Source organism: Hippocampus zosterae, chromosome 8 (genome assembly GCF_025434085.1).
Source record: "Hippocampus zosterae strain Florida chromosome 8, ASM2543408v3, whole genome shotgun sequence".
Taxonomy (NCBI): Eukaryota; Metazoa; Chordata; class Actinopteri; order Syngnathiformes; family Syngnathidae; genus Hippocampus; species Hippocampus zosterae.
In genome coordinates, this window is record NC_067458.1 from 16,998,593 (window position 1) to 17,018,190 (window position 19,598).

The 19,598-nt window shown below is 44.0% G+C and overlaps 1 long non-coding RNA gene across 1 annotated transcript in view; it reads right to left on the minus strand.

The window, feature by feature from the left end:
- Nucleotides 1-308: 308 nt before the first annotated feature.
- LOC127605432 (uncharacterized) overlaps nucleotides 309-19,598 on the minus strand; it is a 41,753-nt gene continuing 22,463 nt past the window's right edge. Inside the window, exon 4 of the long non-coding RNA XR_007963589.1 lies at nucleotides 309-823. This is a non-coding gene — a long non-coding RNA (uncharacterized LOC127605432). The remainder of the gene's footprint in view (nucleotides 824-19,598) is intronic.

Genomic DNA, 19,598 nt, shown 5'->3' on the forward strand with positions numbered 1-19,598 from the left:
TTGTCTTGAGCACGAGCCACTCCACCAATGATCCGGCGTGTCCAGAGTGGAGCAGCGGCGAAGTCACAAGTGATCAAAGCGTGCTGAGCGGGCATTATCTGGTCCCAATTACATTCAATCACGGGCAATTTGGCAAGGCGAGCAAGAGAGAGAGCGAGAGCAAGAGGCCAGATGAGCTCAGGTGGTCCCTGCGGACATTTCCGCCATAAAAAGATGGAGATCGGAATCATATTTGCTATTTTCTTTGAGAACATTTTTGATACAACGTCCGATAAGAAGCATCAAGTATACTCCTGTTATTAAGATTAAGATTAAGATATCCTTTATTTGTCCCGCAATGGGGAAATTTACAGTCAGAGTTCAGAAAGGAAAACAATGGGTAGGGAGAGGGGCAAAAAAAAAAAGCTTTTCACCTTTAGTGTACAATGGAACACTTGAGAAGTGAAACCAATTTTGAATGTCAAAAAAAAAGTTCCAACTTCCATAGACGCAAATAAAAGCAAATTATGAAAACACTTCACCCATTCAGTGAATGCAGCTCATGGAATTAGTAAGGGCCTCCTGTTTTTTTTTCTTCATTGAGTCGATATCATCTTAATTAAGGGTAATGGGGGACAATTCAAGTGTGCACTCGGTAATTTTGTTTTTGGCAGTCGTGAAGTCTTCATTGCCTCATTTGCGAGTCCGTCGCCACAAAATAAGCAGGAGCAAGATTGGTGTGTGAGAATCACCTGCGGAGTAGGATATTTTCTCCTAAATGCAGTCTCCTTTTTCTTGGAAGTTGAAAACTGTTTTTCTCTCACCATTTGGCCTTTTGCCCTTTCTGATAAGAAAAAAAACCCCTCATCATTTGTTGGCAATGACAGCGCCGAGCACGACTTAAAAGTTCCTGAGAATCTGGGCTTTGAAAATTAACGACACCTACTGTTTGACAATGTGATGATAATTTGGGAGAACTCGAAAAGCTGATCGGGCTCAAACAAAGGCTAGTCATTGTATCCCGAAAGGAGCTGAACAGACTACATTTCCCCGCCTATTGAATGCTGATAGAGTGAGAAGAGATAACCAGCAAGGCATGACAAAAGGGATTTCTCTCACTAAAGATTTCCCCCTGATTTGTCAAGCGGTTCCCCCTTCTCCACGGATTGGCCAGCAGACCTCACGTAAAAAAAAAAAAAAGAAAAAAAACCTGACCCTGCAGTGTCTATACCTCCTTTTTCCATCCCCCACCACTGTGGCCCTCACCCCCACCCCTGTCCCTCCCCGTTGCCTTTCTCCCTCTCCCGCTTGCCGTGACCCATCTTGCACCTCTCGAAACCCACAACAGACGCTTGGTGTGTGAAGAAGGTCAGGAGTTCAGGCTGGGCTGAGGCTCCAAACATCCCTGCGCACAGAGGAGGCCTGCCCCGTGGGTTTATAATTATCTGCCGTTGGCATTCAGCACAGGTTCAAGCATAGTGCAAGCGCTGGCACCCGTGCGGGGGGATGCGCTTGGCTAAACACTGGGTGATTAGTTGTTCCTAATTATCAGTTTCTTGCTCCTGTTACCTTTCTCTCCCAACGGTCTGCCTCTCTCCGCCTCACCCGTTTCAACATCTTTACAGAAAACGTTTCATTTGGTTCGTTCTCTGAAAAAAAATGCACTCGGCTGTGTTGCTTTGTGCTCCACTCTACTTGAGACCACTTTTGGTGGTCGCGCTCACAAATACGTCATCTTAATACCGTCCAGTCATTCCGATTTTCAATTCCATTTTCTCACTAATCTGCAACTGTCAAACTCAAGACTCGGGGGCCAGATCTGGCCCGCCACATCCTTTTATGTGGCCCGCAAAAGCAAATTAAACATGTCAACTTTGGCGATGCTTGCTAGAATCTCAACCAACATTTAAAATCCTCATATGTACTAAATATATCTTGTGGCCAAACCCCTCATTACAGTAACTTAAACAATAGTTGAATAAACTGTTATTGACTTTTTAAAATTTGATTTCAGTCATAACAACCCTCCAAGGGAAATGGTGACTAAAATGTGGCCCAAGACAAGTATGAGTTTGACACCCCTGCACTAATCTGTACAATCCAGTTGAGTTTAGAGATATTTTTCCGCATCACAAGTTGAAAAGCGTACCAAAAAACGGTTTTGTGCCAGATGCGGAAGAAGATCTGCCCTGTTCAAAATGATTCCTGTTGATTTCCAGTCTTAGCTGCGACCACATCCAGGGGGGGAGTGACTTTGCCTCGTCCATGTACTGTAACAACGTGTGCCTCCACGGTTTTAACTGGATTCAACTAGTAAGCGTGGCAAAGAGTGACACGGGTAGAACCACAGCAAGAGAGAATGTCACAGTGATTCAGCAGCTAAGATCAAGTCACCTCTCAAATTATGTGTGCCAAAGAGCGTGCCGAATCGAACAATCCCCGTGTGAATGATTTTGAGGGTCACTAAACTAAAACATTGGCTTTGGGTGAAAATTCGAAGTCAGTTGCCAAAGAGGCCTAATCTTACAGTAGACTGCTACAAATTACAAAAGAAACACTCACGCTAATGTTAGCGTACCGTGTCTGTTCCACATCTGGGTGATGCTTTTTTTTTCCTTTTTCTTTGTTTTTTTTTTTTTTGAGTCAGTCTCCACCTCGCAACTGCGACCGTCAGCCCTCCCTCAAATAAAATGTCTTTCCTGACAGATCTCTGATGATATTTTAGTCGTATTATAATAATATACAGTGGTATCTCTACTTACAAAATCAAATGTTTCTGGAAGAAATTTCTTCACTAGAAAATGTAAGTGGAGAAGCGTTTTCCATGTAAATGCCCTAATTCGTTCCAAGCCACCCCCAAAATTCAGACATAAATGTCTTCAAAAGCATAAAAATGCAGCAAAATATGTAACAATTACACGTGTTTTTGTAACATGTAACTTGTGTCTAATTTGCACAATAAATGAGAGTTGTGCATAATTAAAAAAAAACAAAGAATAGAGTAATGAATAAAAATGATCGTCATTTAACTTTTAACTGTCTTTGTTTTTTGCCCTCTTTCGTTCATTTTCTCTCTGAGAAGTGTTTTTTGTCTCGCGTTTGATAAAGAACTGATCCAAGGACGTTTGCTTTTGTCGTTTTTTTAACAATCCTTTGAAAAAGTCCAAGGCAAACATCAGCATAGTGAGCGATCGCCCGACTAGTGAACACTTTTTCTGGGTGATTCACATTTACATAAAACTATCCAAACACCTTGCGGCGAATGACGAGGACGCTGCAAAGACACATACGGTAGAGGTCCCTCTTAGCCAACGGGATGCCAGTAAGACGCTAGGTAATAGCAAATAGCAGAACAGCTATAAGTATGTTGCGTTGAGGAAACTCGGAGCTGCGATAGCAGGCCTTACTGTATTTTTACCTTTGGTATCTTGAGATTTCTTTCGTAACAAGAGGCAATGTTTTCCTGTCGAGGCGTTTCGTAACTTGAACATTTCATATGAGGAGACATTTGTAAGTAGAGGTACCACTGTAACTGGAAACGAGAATACAGAAACATATAATACAGATATATTGTGAGAGTGGTATACACAAAGGACATATGACAGCACTATCACAAAAAAAAAAGAAAAATTCAATAAAAAGTCTAATGGTTCAAGTGCTCAGCACATCATGTTTTGATTTGGAACAAACACGGGACATTAAAATGTTTTTCACAGAAAATAAATAACGGATTTTGTTTTATAATGTGCAAGAGACAAATGCGGAGGAATAACTCGTAAAAGTGCGCTTTCTAAAGAAGCACCGGAGCTTTTCCCTCTGACAGCAGATGCAAGAAATATGCCGTGGAAAACCTTTCAAGCGAACAGACAGAGGGGACCTGAAGTTATATAGATGTCTTTCACAGATGTCGGTCTGGCCCACAAGCACCGTCTTGGGAAAACCAGGTGACTTGAACGGACTGTTTTCTTGCCTTGGCGTGTTTTCTTCATACAAACTGGAGTTGGCCTTTTTTTTTTGTCTTGATCCCTGACCCTCATCCTCACCCTCTCTCCCTAACTGCTGCAGATGTTCCCAGCAACCCAGCTGGTTCCACTGAAAGGTTCTTGGGGACTTTCCATCTTGCGTCAATATTGGCAAGCGACGGACAGCGTTATAAATGACGTGAGATAAAACCGTTTCTCGGTGCCTTTTGAGATCATCTCTGCGAGTCCATCATGACTGCTCATGAAAGCACATCTCCAGAGCTCCAGGCGGACCCTGAAGTGGTCCGACTACTGAAGCGGGGGTGCGGGGGGAATGTTGGGGAAAATAGAATGAGAGCAACAGCAGCCAGGCAGATGTGAGGCCTGGATGTCTGCCAAACAGCACCCCACCTTCCCAGAGTGGAGCCTTCATCTCTGTATGAGTGAGGGAGAGCAAGAGGAAGGTGGTGAGGATCACAGTAGGGAGTGAGTGCGTGGAACGGGGGACAGGGAGAAAGCCTTTTCTAAAAGCAAAGAACATCCTCCAAATCTCTTTGGCAACTTTACAGTCATACACGGTTCAATCAGCAACACCAGCTGATCCTGCAGAGGGAACGGGTTGGGGGCAGGGGGGGGGGGCACATTAAATTGAACACATATAACATACTGAATGGCGTATTATTCTCAAACATTTTAGTGGAGACTAGAATTAGTCCTTCGAGTCTTCCAATAAAGTCTATATTTAACTCTAGCACAGGTGGTCCGAAAACCCCCCAAAAACTCACATTCGCCCTCCTTTGTTGCACGAGAAGAAATTCCCGATTTTTGCCAATTTCCAACTCCTGCGAGGGGATGAGACACGGTCTTTTGACAGGTGTTTGTTTGAATATCAAACAGAGCCACGGAGGCCTGCAGATGGTGTGCAGATTGCATTCCAAACAGCAGCTCCGGTGCTGCCATGTGGAGGCAGAGGGAGTCTTTCTTCCTCCGTGGTTCTCCAAGAGGTTGAGCAAACCTCGCGCCTGCATGGCAATCATTTTCATGACTGAATTGAAAGCAGACTGTTGGTGATCGCATGCCTTTTTTTTTTTTTTTTGCTGATAGAATGTTATAGTTGTCAGTATGTGGATAGAGATATTTAAAAAAATGGACCCGAAGTTAGCCAAAATGTCCAGAAGTTTGTAAGGGTAATCCAAAAAAACATTTTTACAGACTCCCTGCATGAAATTCAACGTGCATTCACCACATCACCTGTTTTGCATATGAAGCGGATGAACCAATCTTTTTTGTTTACCCCCGGTTTGAGCCCCATTAGCCATATTACAGACTTAATAGCGCCTGTTTAAGTGCTTGTTGAGATGATTTGCGTTTGCCATGTGTCAGCAGAATAGTTCCAAAACAGAGTAAGTTTGAAACATCCAAAGTCAAATGGCGGAGCTTCACTGAAAACATTTTCCCTAAAAAAAAATATGCATCCAAACAACAACAGCAACAATCAATTCCCCCAGTGACAGAAACACAAAAGTTTTTGCCCCTCAAGCTCAGACTGTTCGATTTATGTGACGACTTGTAAACCGGAATCCGACATCAAAGCTTTTCGAGCAGACACAATCCTCGCCAACCTGGATCCAAGCAAAAACCACGAAAAGAAATCTGAATATGTCATTCGGATTCATTTTGCCAGTTGAATGGACCAGCCATGGTGAGCGGGCTCAAAGACCGATTTGCTGAAGAAATAAAAAAAATGAGCGTGGGAGGAGGAAGGTATGAATAGCTGGCAACGTGTACACTGGTGAGTCAACACCGAGCCCTGCCAGAAAAGGTCCGAGTGCTCAAAGGCGAATGCGGAGGAAAGTTTGTTTGTCCTCCTCTCAATGGCCTTTAGAAATCCAACTTCTTTTGAAACGCTTGCTCTCGTTTCGAGTGCAAAGTGTCAATGTTGCAAATGTATCGAGGAAGAGCGGGAATGAAAGCTTGTTGTGAAACAAGCTCCAGAAAAAAAAAACAGAAAGAAAGGGTGTTTGGCACTGCACATGCTCACGTTGCCTGTGCAGACCTTTCCCGAGGACCGCGGCCAATGTCAACAAGAGCCGCCGGGCCACACAGCTCATAGTTCAGACCTACACAAACCTCACCTGGTTGGAGCCGGTTCTACTTTGCGTAACCTTTTTGTAGCACAACCGGACAAGCCCAATATTGCCCAATAACTTTTCTGTGCGCATGAACAGAATCAGAAGGAATAAATTCAGTGCCTTTTGATGCTTTTTTTGGGGGGGGGGGCGGGGGGCGTTGGGGGGTAGATATTTTTAAGAAGGCAATTCAAGACCATCTGCAAGAGGTCCCGACAACATTTCCCAGATGTGCTTGGTTCCGACGCCAAGTCTCTTTCGGCAGCTTGCACTTTCCTTTCCTTGAGGGTGGCAGAGCAGAAGCATGCGTCATGCTTCAATGTTTCATGCAACAGGTAGCCTCCATTTCCGCCTTCGCCCCCCGCGGTTTGGTTGAAAGGGACCCATTTGCAGATCCCTCACTGGGAGAGAGTTAACCCAAAAGCTCAATTGTGAGCAGCCTTATGCTGTTTTCTACTTGAACAATGCGTCCCTGCCCCCACCCTTGCCTGAATCTAACCCACACCGAGGTAAAGACATCAGGCTGTTTTCTTAACCCTGACACAAGACAAATAGCGCTCCAAGGGTTTATGAGATGGCGCCAAAGTTGTCTTTTAATTCGAATAATTCTGGAGAAAAGTGAACGCTTGCTTGAATGTTAGAAAGTTGGGGGCCGGGAAGTCTCGGCCTCATGAACTGAGGAGTTTTTTTAAATCTTTTTTTTTTTTTAACGGTTAATAGTCCGCGCAAGAATCTGTGTGTTGATTCCGCTGAGAACAATCCTGATTCTTCAGAGAAAAATCGTGACTCCAAGGCTTGAAAGTTGATTTCCTGCGTGCACTTAAAAAAAAAAAAGAAAGTGACTAGTTATAAAGCAAATTATTGTATGAATGAAAATTTCTTTTTGAAGGAAATTGTCTGCAAAACCAAAACACTGTGGTTATGAAATAATCAACAGCAGAATTCTATCTTTGTCTCTCTCGGCAGATTTAATAACGTTTTTGGTGGCATATAGTCCAGTGCTGGTTTTCAAAGTCTATGCTTTGTTTTGTAATTACAAGTACTTCAATTTGATACTAAAAACTTGACTTAAGATCAATAAAATGTCTACCTAGCCTCACTGGAATCTAGAATGAAAAGTTCTGGAAATGTAACCAGGGGCTTCAATCTCTAAAGTCTTCTTCCATAAGTCAGTCGATCTCATGTTCTAAGAATTCCTCCTCCGAACGTTTACAATGTACACACACTCCGGAAACCACACGACACGGGTAATTGCAAAAAGCCAATAAAAAAGAGCCACATGCTAATAAGGCCCGACATTGATGACAACAGAACATGACCACATATACAGTTGGAGCAAGCGGCCCCTTACGCGCAATCTTTGCGCCCGAGTGGCCAATGAAACGGTGGTTTGTGATACCTTGCCCTGACTATAAGTTCACTTTGGAGTTGTTTTTTTTAATGTGCTTACAAAAGAGTCCGAGGTGAAGAAATATTGAACAAAAGGCGGGACAAATTCTTTGTGGAAAGAATTTGGCTCTTCTTTCAACTGCTGGTGTGCTCTTTCGCACCTCCTGTCAGGAGAAGAAAAATCTCCGGAAGAAACTAACTCAAGAAATGCAAAACAACGCCAAACCTCCTGCTGCCTGCTGATTGATTGATTAGGACTTGGTACGTTTTGCTTTGCCCATCTAAAAAGGCTCTGGAGAATAAGGCCAGGCCTGTGGGTTAAAAGACTTTTTATAGTAACCCAAAGAAAGAAAAAAAAAAGAGTTATGATCCAGGAAATAAAAAGCCGTAATGTAAACGTCATAATCTTCAATCTGCAAATCTTGAGACTGCCTTTATGCTTGGACAAGAGAAAAGCAACCGTAATTGTTGCTATTGGCAACCACCAGGGATTGGAAGTCATTATATCTCCACCTATGCATAGACACATGCATATGTCGGACATCTGGAATTCAAAACAGGCCATGACGCCACTATTTTGAACATCGTCATCTTGTGAAATACTCATGTGGCTTTGCTTATCACTGAAACACGGAACGTGAAAATAGCAAGAAACAATGGCGTACGTTTGTCGAATTGTAATTGATGGATGAAGCAGCAATTATCTCGTGGCGCTAATTTCTTTGTTGTGCTTCATTCACCCATCCATTTTCTGATCCTCACAAGGGTCACGGCGCGTGCTGGAGCCTATCCCAGCAAAAGGGACACCCTGAACCGGTTGCCAGCCAATGGCAGAGCACACAGAGACGAACAACCATCTGCGCTCACACTCACACCTTGGGACAATTTAGAGTGTTCAATCAGCCTGCCATGCACGTTTTTAGAACGTGGGAATACCCGGAGAAAACCCACACAGGTACGGGGAGAACATGCAAACTCCACACAGGAAGGGCGGAGCCAAAATCAAACCCTCCACCTCTGCACCGTGAGGCCAACACGCTCACCATATTGCAGTTTATACCTCGTCGATTGCTGAATGCGTCACGAGGGAGAAATGATAACAGGAGGTACCCGTCCGTGTTCACGTTGTTTTTATGGGGACCGTTATGAGAAGTGTCCTGTATCCCGGATGCGCTTTTCTGATGAATGCACCGAGAGGAGCAGTTGGCCATTAGTGACTTCCGTTGCAGACATTTTAAATGGTAAAATAGCGGTCGGGCCGATTAAGAGGCAACCAATTTCGTAATTATGATAATGTCAATTGTGCTTGTCAAGAATGAAAAATTTCACAGGAGACAGTAAAATACACCTAACAAGACTGCTGTCGGTGGTAAACACGCAGCTTTTAAAAGTGTAATCAGGCCGTTAATGCCAAACACATGGCTCACAACCCGTTCATGAGCCCGACTTCCCCTCGAATGACCACTTTCCCTCCTCCGCGCTCGCTCAGATGCACTTTTCACATAGCTGCAAATCTAACCGCACAAATAGGAAGCACACTCGCTGTAAGCGATTGAGGGACAAATGATTATTTTCCTGTGCTGAAAATAGAGGCACGTGAACCTCAAAATTATTGGAAAAAAAAAAATCAAAATCTTGCACGCACTAAACTGCTGTTTTCTAATCGAGAGACAAACATGCAGCCTACATGCGTGGTCATAAAAAAAAAAAGTTGTTCCGACACAACAACACTTCACTCCCAAAGCATTCCCCAATAACGCCCAGCGTCTTGCGCCACCCCCACCCCACAACTGGATCCTCTCCGTCCACCCACCTAAAGCATTTAAGAATTCCCCCTCGAGAGACAGATACAGTAATTGGTTACAGATTTTTGTTGGCAGGACACAAAGGAACCTCCTATTCACCCCTGTGCAGCTGTCTACTTCCCATTCGCCCATTTCTGCGCCCCACTTGCTCCGTCCCCACCGACGCCTCAACTACCACCAGCGGAGCTAACGCTGTTCCCATTGCCCACAACACACGGCCCCTTTCACGGGCGCAATAAAGACATTGAGATACATGCCTCTCGCGACCCTGACCCCCCGAGCCTCCATACGCCCCAAGGCCTCATTGACATCTAGGAGACCTTTGAATCCCTTCATTGAGTTCTCTCTGATATAAGCTCTTTCCCCAATTATGGCTCCACCAACTTCCGATGATGCACCTGTAGCAAGTTGCTCATCTCATTTACACATTGATTTATAAGACATTGCCAAAATAATAATAATAATAATTATTATTATAATAAAGCAGTATTGGGACTTCATTTGCTTTGTTATGCTTAAAAGTGCGTTCCGGTTTCGGCTCATTCAAAAATGACAGCTGCTTCCATTTTTATGAGGCTAGAAGAGGTTTTAAATAATTGCCTCAACTGGTACACTCCAATAACTTTCACTTTTTTTTTTTAAAGCTGCTGGTATTCTTTTTTTCATAATTTTGCCATTCTGCATGAAAGACACAATCATAGAAAGGTGAGGAGATTGAAAGTGACCTCTGGATGATGTATCAGAGCCCTAAAAGAGGCACAACGGTGACTGTGCGCAATGTCCGGACAGTTTAAATACTCCCTTTTGTTGGGAGCAATGATTTATTTGGCTCACATTCCCCTATTCGGGGCTTATAATCGTACTTGACATCTCACTGTGAGTCTAAAATGACATTTATTTCTTCTGGCTCCTCCTCGTGTAAGCCTCCGTAGACCGCATTAACCGTGGCGAATTTGGACAGGTTTAATAGCCCGGTTATGAATTAATAAACCGCATTCTCCAAACGGCGAATACGGCAGTCACGTGGCGTCACTTCCGGCACGACTCGACCGCAGGCTGATGTCCAAATTCACGCAGCATTCGAGAAATAGCCTTCAAATCTGGCCTTGTTTTACGTGCCGTTTCCATGAAGGCGGGCCACGTGCGAAAGCAACAATGGAGCAGCTTTCGTCGCTTCCATTGCTCCACTCTTCTTCGACGCTTAAAATATTGAGGCAGTTTACTTTCATATCTAAGTCTGTCGTTAATCAAACACATTTGGCCAAAACAGTTGCATAGTGAGATCCGGATTAAGTAATTTTATTTACGATAACATCCAAAAGAGCTACAATCTAGCTACCGAGTAACTCTAGACATGCCGGAGAGGCCTGATATAAATAAAACTAGTTTTGGATGGATCAAATTACTTCAATAGTTACTTCTATAAGTACGTGACAAAAAATGTATACAACAAAAAAAAAGAATAAACAGCATCCAATGTCACTGAAAACTGACCACTTTCGTCAAACCTGTTCACCCTGAGCTTCAGGTCACAATTTAAAATTCAGTAAGCATATCTAACACGAGTAGAGCTACAAAAAAAAAAGAAAATCGCAGTACAATCCACAGGAAGTCTGCCATTTTGGTTTGAAGGGTCATTTTTGGCTCTTTCCAAAAATGACCTTGCCCTTTGGATTAAATCCCTTGAGATCAAAGTTGAGCTTGAAAGCTTTGATAATTTACAGTATTCATTATTATTATTATTATTGTTGTTTGCTTCCATATTGTTGCCATCTGATGTTGGCGCTAGTGTTGTGCATTTTGGACCTGTGTAAGTGTTTTGTTTTTTTTTTTAAAGGTATTCGGCAACACATTTATTTCGGATCTGGGTCACTTATACATGCAAATTGTTCCGAATCACAAATTGGCTGTAAGCACAAAGATTGAAAAGGACACTTTGAGCTGCGGAGTAAATCCAGTTGAACTCGCCTGTGCCTGCATCTTGTAGGCTACCTCGCGTAATGGATCACATGTGCTGAGTTTGCATCGACGAGCGGAATGACTAAAACAGACATGAAAGGAAGACAAGAGACAAATAAGAAATTGGAGGCTGCTGAACGAAGATGTGGGGGCTTGGGAGGAAACGGAATGGAAGAGTGAGCTTTCAGTTTGGAGAAGAAGGTGATTACAATTCCAGTCACAACCAGCAGCAGTTTGCGCAGTGATCCCGAATTTCTCGAGCAACAGAGCAAAGCTGCTCCCGAGGGGCTCGTGGGAAGCCATAAGGTCAACCACCCCTTTCCTGACTCACCACATGTTAAAGGAATTCCACGTTGCATTGTGGGATTTGACACCAGTCACCCCTTGCAGACGCATCGCCAAATTACTAACACATCCACTTCCAAACCGTTTGGCAAAGTGAAGGAAAACGAACATTGGTTGTCGGAGAAGCAGATGAGAGCAAAATGAGTTTTGAATGTGCTGATTTCAAATTGGGCTTTTATCTCCAAAGATAAATGATGACCTCCTTCAAAGTGCGGTACGGGGGGAGGACCGTGTCCCAGATTTACTGAGAGAAATCACTTCTTATCTGTTTGCCAAACCGAAACAGCAATTGTCACAGTAAACAAAGAGCAGAAGCAGATTGTTCTCTTGGAGAGGCAGCAAACGTTTGGGAGCCAAGTTAACATTCCGGAAAGCAGCTGCAACATTTGAAGGATTTGCTCACGTGTCGCTGCTTCTCTTGTGTTTTCTGTGAAGGGGTTTCAAGCACGTTTAAAGGTTGGTTTTTTTCCATCGGGTCAAAAAGGAAAATCCATAGGCGCTGATTGTGAATTCTGTTTTGTAACTGACAAAGAATTATTATTATAATTTTTTTTTTTTTTTTGGGTGGTGCCGGTATAATTCCAAATAGTCTTTGAATACTGTACAGTAAGTAGTGCCTTGAGATAAGTTTATTCGTTCTGTGACTCTTGTAACTCGATGGTGCTTTCCACTGTTTGTTAGCACGATGCTAAATGGACTTTACAAAGGCAAAGCTAACGTATGCTGTCGTCTTCAAATGCTCGGAAATCTCTTTCTTTCATGTTTCACTGGCATCGGCAATAAACAACTTGAATCCGATTGTTTGAAGAATTGTTCCCTATCTGCCAAACAGCTGCCTGTTGAAAAGCGAGTGCAGTTGAGCTCAACGCCACCACGCAACCCATCGGTCAAGTCAAAGTAAGAAAACTGACCGAATGACCTCTCATGGCACCACCGGATTTTCTAATTTAGCGACTCCAGCAACTCACAATCCAGAGCGGTGCGCATACCGGGTTGGCATGCTGTGGGAGCAATCTCCCGTCACATATCTGTCAACATCAGACCTGATTGACATCTGTCAACCATCCAAATATGAAACACGAGGACCGGGGCAAAGAGAGCGCGACATACTGTATATAAGAGCCACTTTCATAACTCGCCGGTGAATTTCCGCTCCATCTGCCCGTCCCCGAATATCCCTGACATCAACAGCTTCAATTCCTGTGAGGCCACGAGGGGACTATATGGAGCCACAACAGGCCCGAGAGGGGGTGGGGGGGCTTAGACACAGGTGGTGCACAGCAACTGGCATGGCTCCGTACACAGAAACACACACACTGATGCACATTCTCCGAAACATTGTCGCCCACATACCATCCGCCTGTGTGCGTATATATACAGTCCAAGCGGCACATGCCTCCGTAATTGGAAGAATGGAAGATTCAAAGAACCACAAGTATGCCAATGCGGCACATATGATGGAATGAAATAAATACTGTGTGCTTTTGACACACCCAAAAGTACTCGCGTATCACCTTCCAAATGCATATTGTACACAACGCTCACCGAATACCGCTTTCCAGATTTCTGCGCACATCTGGTGTGCACACGTGAGTATAAAGAGTGCCTGTCACTCAAAAGCACAGACTTTTTTTTTCTCTCTTTCTTATTTTCATTGCGCAATGGTCTTAACATGCGCACAAAGGCAAATCTCACACTAACTCACCGACTATCTCCTGACACTTGAACTTTTTTTTTTTTTTTTTTGATAGCGACGGCAGATCACAGTGCCGTAATGACCTTTACGTTCGAGCTGTAGATGTGTGTCTCCAGCAAGGGTCATTGTGAACTGCTGGCCTCGTGTCCAAGTGACAGCGTTTGTTTGACTAGGGAACGTTCTGGCACGATTTTCTGGGAGTAAAAAGCTTTTTGTTGCCATTTTTACTCGGTTGATCTGCAGACATTACTTAGTTGATTTGAACAACTAACATGACTGCCCGTCATTGCCTGCTCTGTTTTATGTCATTTGGGTGTTGATTCACTTCCATGCATTACATTCTCTTCTGAACTTTTTCCCTTTCCCGGCAAGATTAGCAATAAAAGCAATTGATTCTGAATTAAAACAGAAATTAGGGCTGAATTTCAGCTCTTTTTTTGGAGTAACATGACACATGAGTGACAGTCATGCAAACCTTCCTACAATTGTCCCTTACATTGGATCGCAGGATTAAAATTTATGGGGGAGATTTTCATTTATTTAGCATTCAGTTATTCACGGAGCGTTGGATCATTTACAGCCGAAGCCTCCCTAATGGCGGCTGTGATGATAATGCAAGTGTCCCTTGATTTAAAACCTCACGCAAGGGCTCAGATCTAATGCCAAACAAAATTGTGGCTGGTGGGACTAGAAAAAGTTGATCTTGGTGGGTGGGAATATTTCAGAAGAAAGTTGCAGCCGGCAAGCGTTTCTGTTCCAATGCTGCACAAGTCAACAGTGAAGACGCTTGTGTTGGAGATTCAAACCACCTCCGCATGTTTTTCTTATTATCATCCGAGAGTGTCATGTGTCGCTTTACTGTGCTAATCCAAATCAGAGCTTGCCTCATGTCCCGGGTTTGCTTGAGCATTTGGAACAAGGTCGTCGTCATACTGAGGCAAAAAATGCAACTCTGCATTCTGTATCGCCAGAAATCAGAGCTACTAAAGTTTCTAATACATTTTTGGTCGGCTCCCTTCTTAAATGGATGGATGGAAAACAAAAGTGTAGAACCAGAAACGTGATCTATCATCGAATGTAGTCAACGAAGAAGGACACAAGAGGGTAAAAGGCAAAGAATGTGAATCAGAAAATGTTTGTTCTCCACCCAAACCAATAGTGGCGATGCACAATTCTCGGTCAACAAATGAACAGACTGTCAAAACCAAGAAAGAAAATATGCCACAAAGTGGAATGGCACAAATGGATAATTTTGGTAAATTTCACTCTTTTTTTTAAACAAAAATGCAAATTAGACAAAATTGCTCTTCTGAGGGCTTTCATTGTGAAGAGTAGGAATCTCAACAACACAAGTACGTCGGATTTTGTGAAGTAAGCATCTTTGGCAACTCCCCGAGCATTCCTATCACTTGACATATTTAACCGGAGTAGGTTTACAGAAAAGGGTAGACAAAATTCTGCATATCCTTTCACATAAAACTGCTTTACAAACATGAATGTGAAAGAATAAAGCCACTTTCGTAACCTTTGGAAAATTTATTTATGAGCTGTCTCACAATTTATTTACAAGTACCTTGAATCCACGTCTTCGTTTTTTTTTCCCAGCTTGAGCAAAAATGATGGATTTAAGGTGTGTGTTTAATGGTGGTTGCGAATCCTCAAGGCAAATAAACGCACCCTCCACATTTGGATCAGTAAGTCAGTCATTCATTCTGGTAATGCTGATGCATGAATGTTAGGTGGGTGGTTATTTGTCAATATCGCAAGCCTCGTCTTGCCACCTGCCCTCAGATTTATTTCCTTGTATTTGTTACTGTATATCACTCATCACCTGACTGTGCTAGAGGCAAAGAGCATAGAGAGCATTCATGTTTGAGATGATCTCGGTGCTCCTCTAGCACGAGTGTTTGTCTTTTCACAAGAAAATGGAGGCGGTGCCTCGTGAGGGGGAGGGAGTGGTGGTGGTGGTGTGGGGGGGGGTTGACTCAAAAATCTGACAAATTGCTGAAAATTGCCTTCCCACAGTCATTCCTGTTTGGACACACTTGGCACATCTGGTTGTGATCTGGCAACAAAGGTGCCGTGGTCGAGGGCTCGGCTCTCAGTGGTGCCACATATTTATCCAGTCTTTCTCCACCTTCTGGTTTTGTTTGCAAATGCACCCCTCCCCCTCCCCTGCATCATCTACTCCCCCTACCCCCCGGGTGTCCGGTGCAATGCTTGGCAGTCGCTACACCATCGCATTTCTGAGCTCCTCTCGCAACTTTACGAGTGGCTTATAACGGAGGCATCCGCAAATATGAACTCAGCGCGCTGTCATATTGCGAACGGGATATTCTCAAGGAGCGGCGGTTGCGACCTGCCAGTGTGACGACTTCAAACAACCACCAAAAATAAAACGGTGTTTGGTACACTTGCACGAACATGAACATGAACTCTGCGTGAAGCGTTTCTTTCAATGTAAATATCCAATGCCAATCATGGGCCATTACTGTTGTGAATGGGATGTGATAAACACAATGGGGGTTTTCAGTAGCCCTTTCTACGGTATATATTAATTCAACAGGCATTTTGAGATGACTGAAGTCAACGAGGCTTTTTTTTTCTTAGGTTGTAACAAAAGACAGAAAGTGTCGGTGTGTATCTCTCTGCAAAATCTCTGCAAAAGTTTGTCAAACGTAACACCTAAGGCCGAACCTCGCCAAATCTTATACTGTTAATGTGCTTAAAAGGCTGTGTGGTACTCAAAGGCCTTAAACATGATCGCTTTAATGACCCAAGCATCGCTAGACCAATGTTACGTCATCACAGAGTTCACTATCTTGCTCAAGGATTCTTTGACAGGATTTAAGGGGACCCCAGAAACAAATGTGCAACCTTCCAACCGCAAAACAGCCCTTCTAGTCCCTGAGCTTCAGCGTTACTCTGACGATATAGATCCATCCATCTATTTTCTAATCTGCTTATTCTCACGAGGGTCGTGGGTGTGCTGGAGCCAATTCCAGCTGTCTTCAAGCTGTAGGCCTGAAGTGGTTTCCAGCCAATCGCAGGGCAGACGTAGACGAACAACCATCCGCGCTCACAATCACACCCAGGGACAATTTTGAGTGTTCCATTAATCTGCCATGCATGTTTTTGGAATGTGGAAGGAAACCTGAGCACCCGGAGAAAACCCACGCAGGCCCGGGGAGAACATGCAAACTCCACACAGGGAGGCCGGAGTCGGAATCAACCTTGTGAGGCCGACGTGCTAACCAGTCGACCACCGTGCCATTTCCCGCCATAAACCAAATGATTTCAATCTAGTAGGAAACCATATGTACAAACCACATCGAGAACCAATGTTTATCTATGACTTCAATCCTGACAATAAAGAACACCAAAAACCAAACCGTGGCGACCGCCAAAATAGACCGTGACTACAACTGTGACCACAGTCACTACTACTGATAAAGCCCTCGTGAACATTGACTTTAAACTCCTTATGCAGAATCAAATTCCCGGGCGCACACTCACAAAAAACAAAACAAAACCATGCACCAAAGGAGAGAATAAGAGGTTAAAACTATAACTCGATCCTAACTCCATCACCAGCCCTCAAACCCAGTCCAAACCCCCCAAAAGAAATTTCAACCAGCGGTTAGGTCCTCGCAAAAAGCTGTCGAAACCCTTCCAAGTACATTGCGACCTTGAATTTCAGACCCCTCCATAAACACTTTGTCAGGAGTTGACTCAAATGGGTGTGTGTTGCAAGGAGACATCAGTCTGCCTATTATAAATCCTCACCTCATTGTTTCACTGGAGTTTTGACGAATATGCAGTCTCTGGACAACATCAGCTCGAATGACTGTGTGCTTTCTAGGTCAACACGACCCCATTTTCTAATGTCTTGAGTGAAAAACACATGACATGAATTGGGGAAACCTGCTGCGCTTGCTTAAACATGTCTGGGGAAGGATCCTGGTAATCCCCTTAAAAAAAAATCATCTTTATGGATAGTTTGTAAAGCAGAAGACAAAGCCAGCTTTCGAAGCCTTTTCTCAAGGTGAATCAGTGCATTGAGGGTTTTTGGACAGGTCGCAGAGAATCAACATATGCTCGAATGTATGGAAGGGGAGTGGCCACGGATAAATACGTGCAGCGTCGGTTGTGCAGCTGGAGAGTCGAGAAGAGGAAAAAAAACGGGGTGCACAGCTGCACACTGAGGCCTCGGCTTCTCAAGTTGCCTCGGTTTCCTGTCCCCTGAACCAAGCAGGCCTTATTAGACCCTCCCCCTCTTTTAATTATGGATGATATCACCTCCACATCGTGCTTTAAGGTGGTCCCCGGGTTTCCTTGTCATTTCAACCGGTGTCACCAGTTGGTGTTTACTCAAGAACTGGTTCCTCTGTTCCTGTCCATCTTTCTGTCCATTGACTGCTATCACCACATCTGCTTCAGTTTTGACTCCCTCCGCCAAGACCCCCCCTTGCTTTGTTTGTCCATCTGTATTTGTGTTCCCCCACGCCCCACCCTCCTTTTCCTCTGTCCCCCATCAGTAAAAGCAGGCTAAGGAATGATCACTCAGGCTTTGATGGCGCTGGCCCCTGCCTCGGCTTTCCACAATATAAGGGCCAGAGCAATTACGAAAGCGCTCCTAGCTGAATGCGATTATTCTAAACTACCGCTGTCAGGATTAGGTGGAAAATGAGGGGGGGTGGGAGAGGTGAAGGTTGAGGGGAAATGAGAGAGGGAGTATTTTATGGACGCGAAGAGAATACATTGCAGATAAGACGCTCCAATGCATTTGCTAAAAAGCAGAGAGACGTGTTTGGAAATTCCCATTCAATGGAAATGACCTTTGCGTCCAATTTCAAAAGAGAAGATGTTTACCTGACAATTTTTCGGTAACAGTATTGGGGTCAAGCGATGTTAGGACCTCGTGGTGGCGTTTAAGAACTGAGTTGTGTTGAAACCTGACATTTTTCCACTTTTTTTTTAAATCGTGTCGGTGAATTCGATCAGCGGAACTGACTGAATGTATTTTCCGCTGATAGGCAGTATGAGAGCCGTAACAAAAGTGAGGCAGCGCCTTGTGTGTTACGCTGGATAGATGGCAACCGAGTGTGAAGTTTTGCACTAATTAAATCTTACTTCTCCCGCCCTATTGTGTTGAAAGAAATTGCCGTTTGTGGAGAAGCGGCGCTGAAGATCCTCACACAGGATGCCGTGTCAGCTGTGTGTGAAGCGATAACAGCAAAGGCAATATCCTGCTTCGCTGGGTTATGCAGAAAAGGCACAGGCAAATGCCAGATCTGTGCAACAGAACTGATGCGGCATGTGTGCAGGATCCCTGTGCTAAAGAGGCTGATGAGACACAACTGGCAGGCCGCGAGTCAAGGCAAAACTTCCATTCATTTTCTGATCCGCTTTATCCTCACAGGGGTCGCGGGGGGTGCTGGAGCCTATTCCAGCTGTGTTCGGGTAGCAGGAAGGGGACACCCTGAACTGGTTGCCAGCCAATCCTAGAGTATACAGAGACGAACAACCATCTGCGCTCACACTCACACCTAGGGACAATTTAGAGTGTTCAATCAGCCTGCCATCCATGTTTTTGGGATGTGGGAGTAAACCGGAGTACCCGGAGAAAACCCACACAGGCATGGGGAGAACATGCAAACTCCACACTAGGAAGGCCGGAGGTGGAATTGCCCATTTTGTGATGTTTAAAAAAATGATTTTTTTTTTAAAACATGCCTTGTTGTCATTGAATTTTTATCTTTTCATTCATAGGATGTCTGAAACGTGCACACCCCATGAAAATTTAAAGGATCAAACCCACAACCTCTGCAGTGTGAGGTTGACGCGCTAACCACTCGTCCACCGGGCCGCCCGCAGGCAAAACAGCAAAGCATATTTTTGACGCAGTTTAATTTGAAAGAAGTGGCGAGATATTTGTACATGAATGAGGAAAAAATAGAAAGAGAAACTGGCATGTGATGTCAGTGTCAGGATTTCTTTCCCCATACATGCAAGCTGAAACTCACTAGTTTATACTGCGCTACTGCAAACGGAAACATGACGGGGATGGGGTATAATTGCACCACATTTTACTTCAAGTGATGGAAAATGAAATTTGATCTTTTTATCCCAGGACCAATTACTTGCAGTTATTAGATGAGGTGGTGTAACTTTTTTTTTTTTTAACTGGGACTGTATTTCTCTGAGGAGTTATAGGAACACTATCTGCTATTACATGGAATATCTTTCAAATTTGCCACGGATTAATGTTAATTCTTGCATTCAATCCATGACAGCAACTTGGCCGGCCCTCAGTGGAAGACTTCTGCGGGGA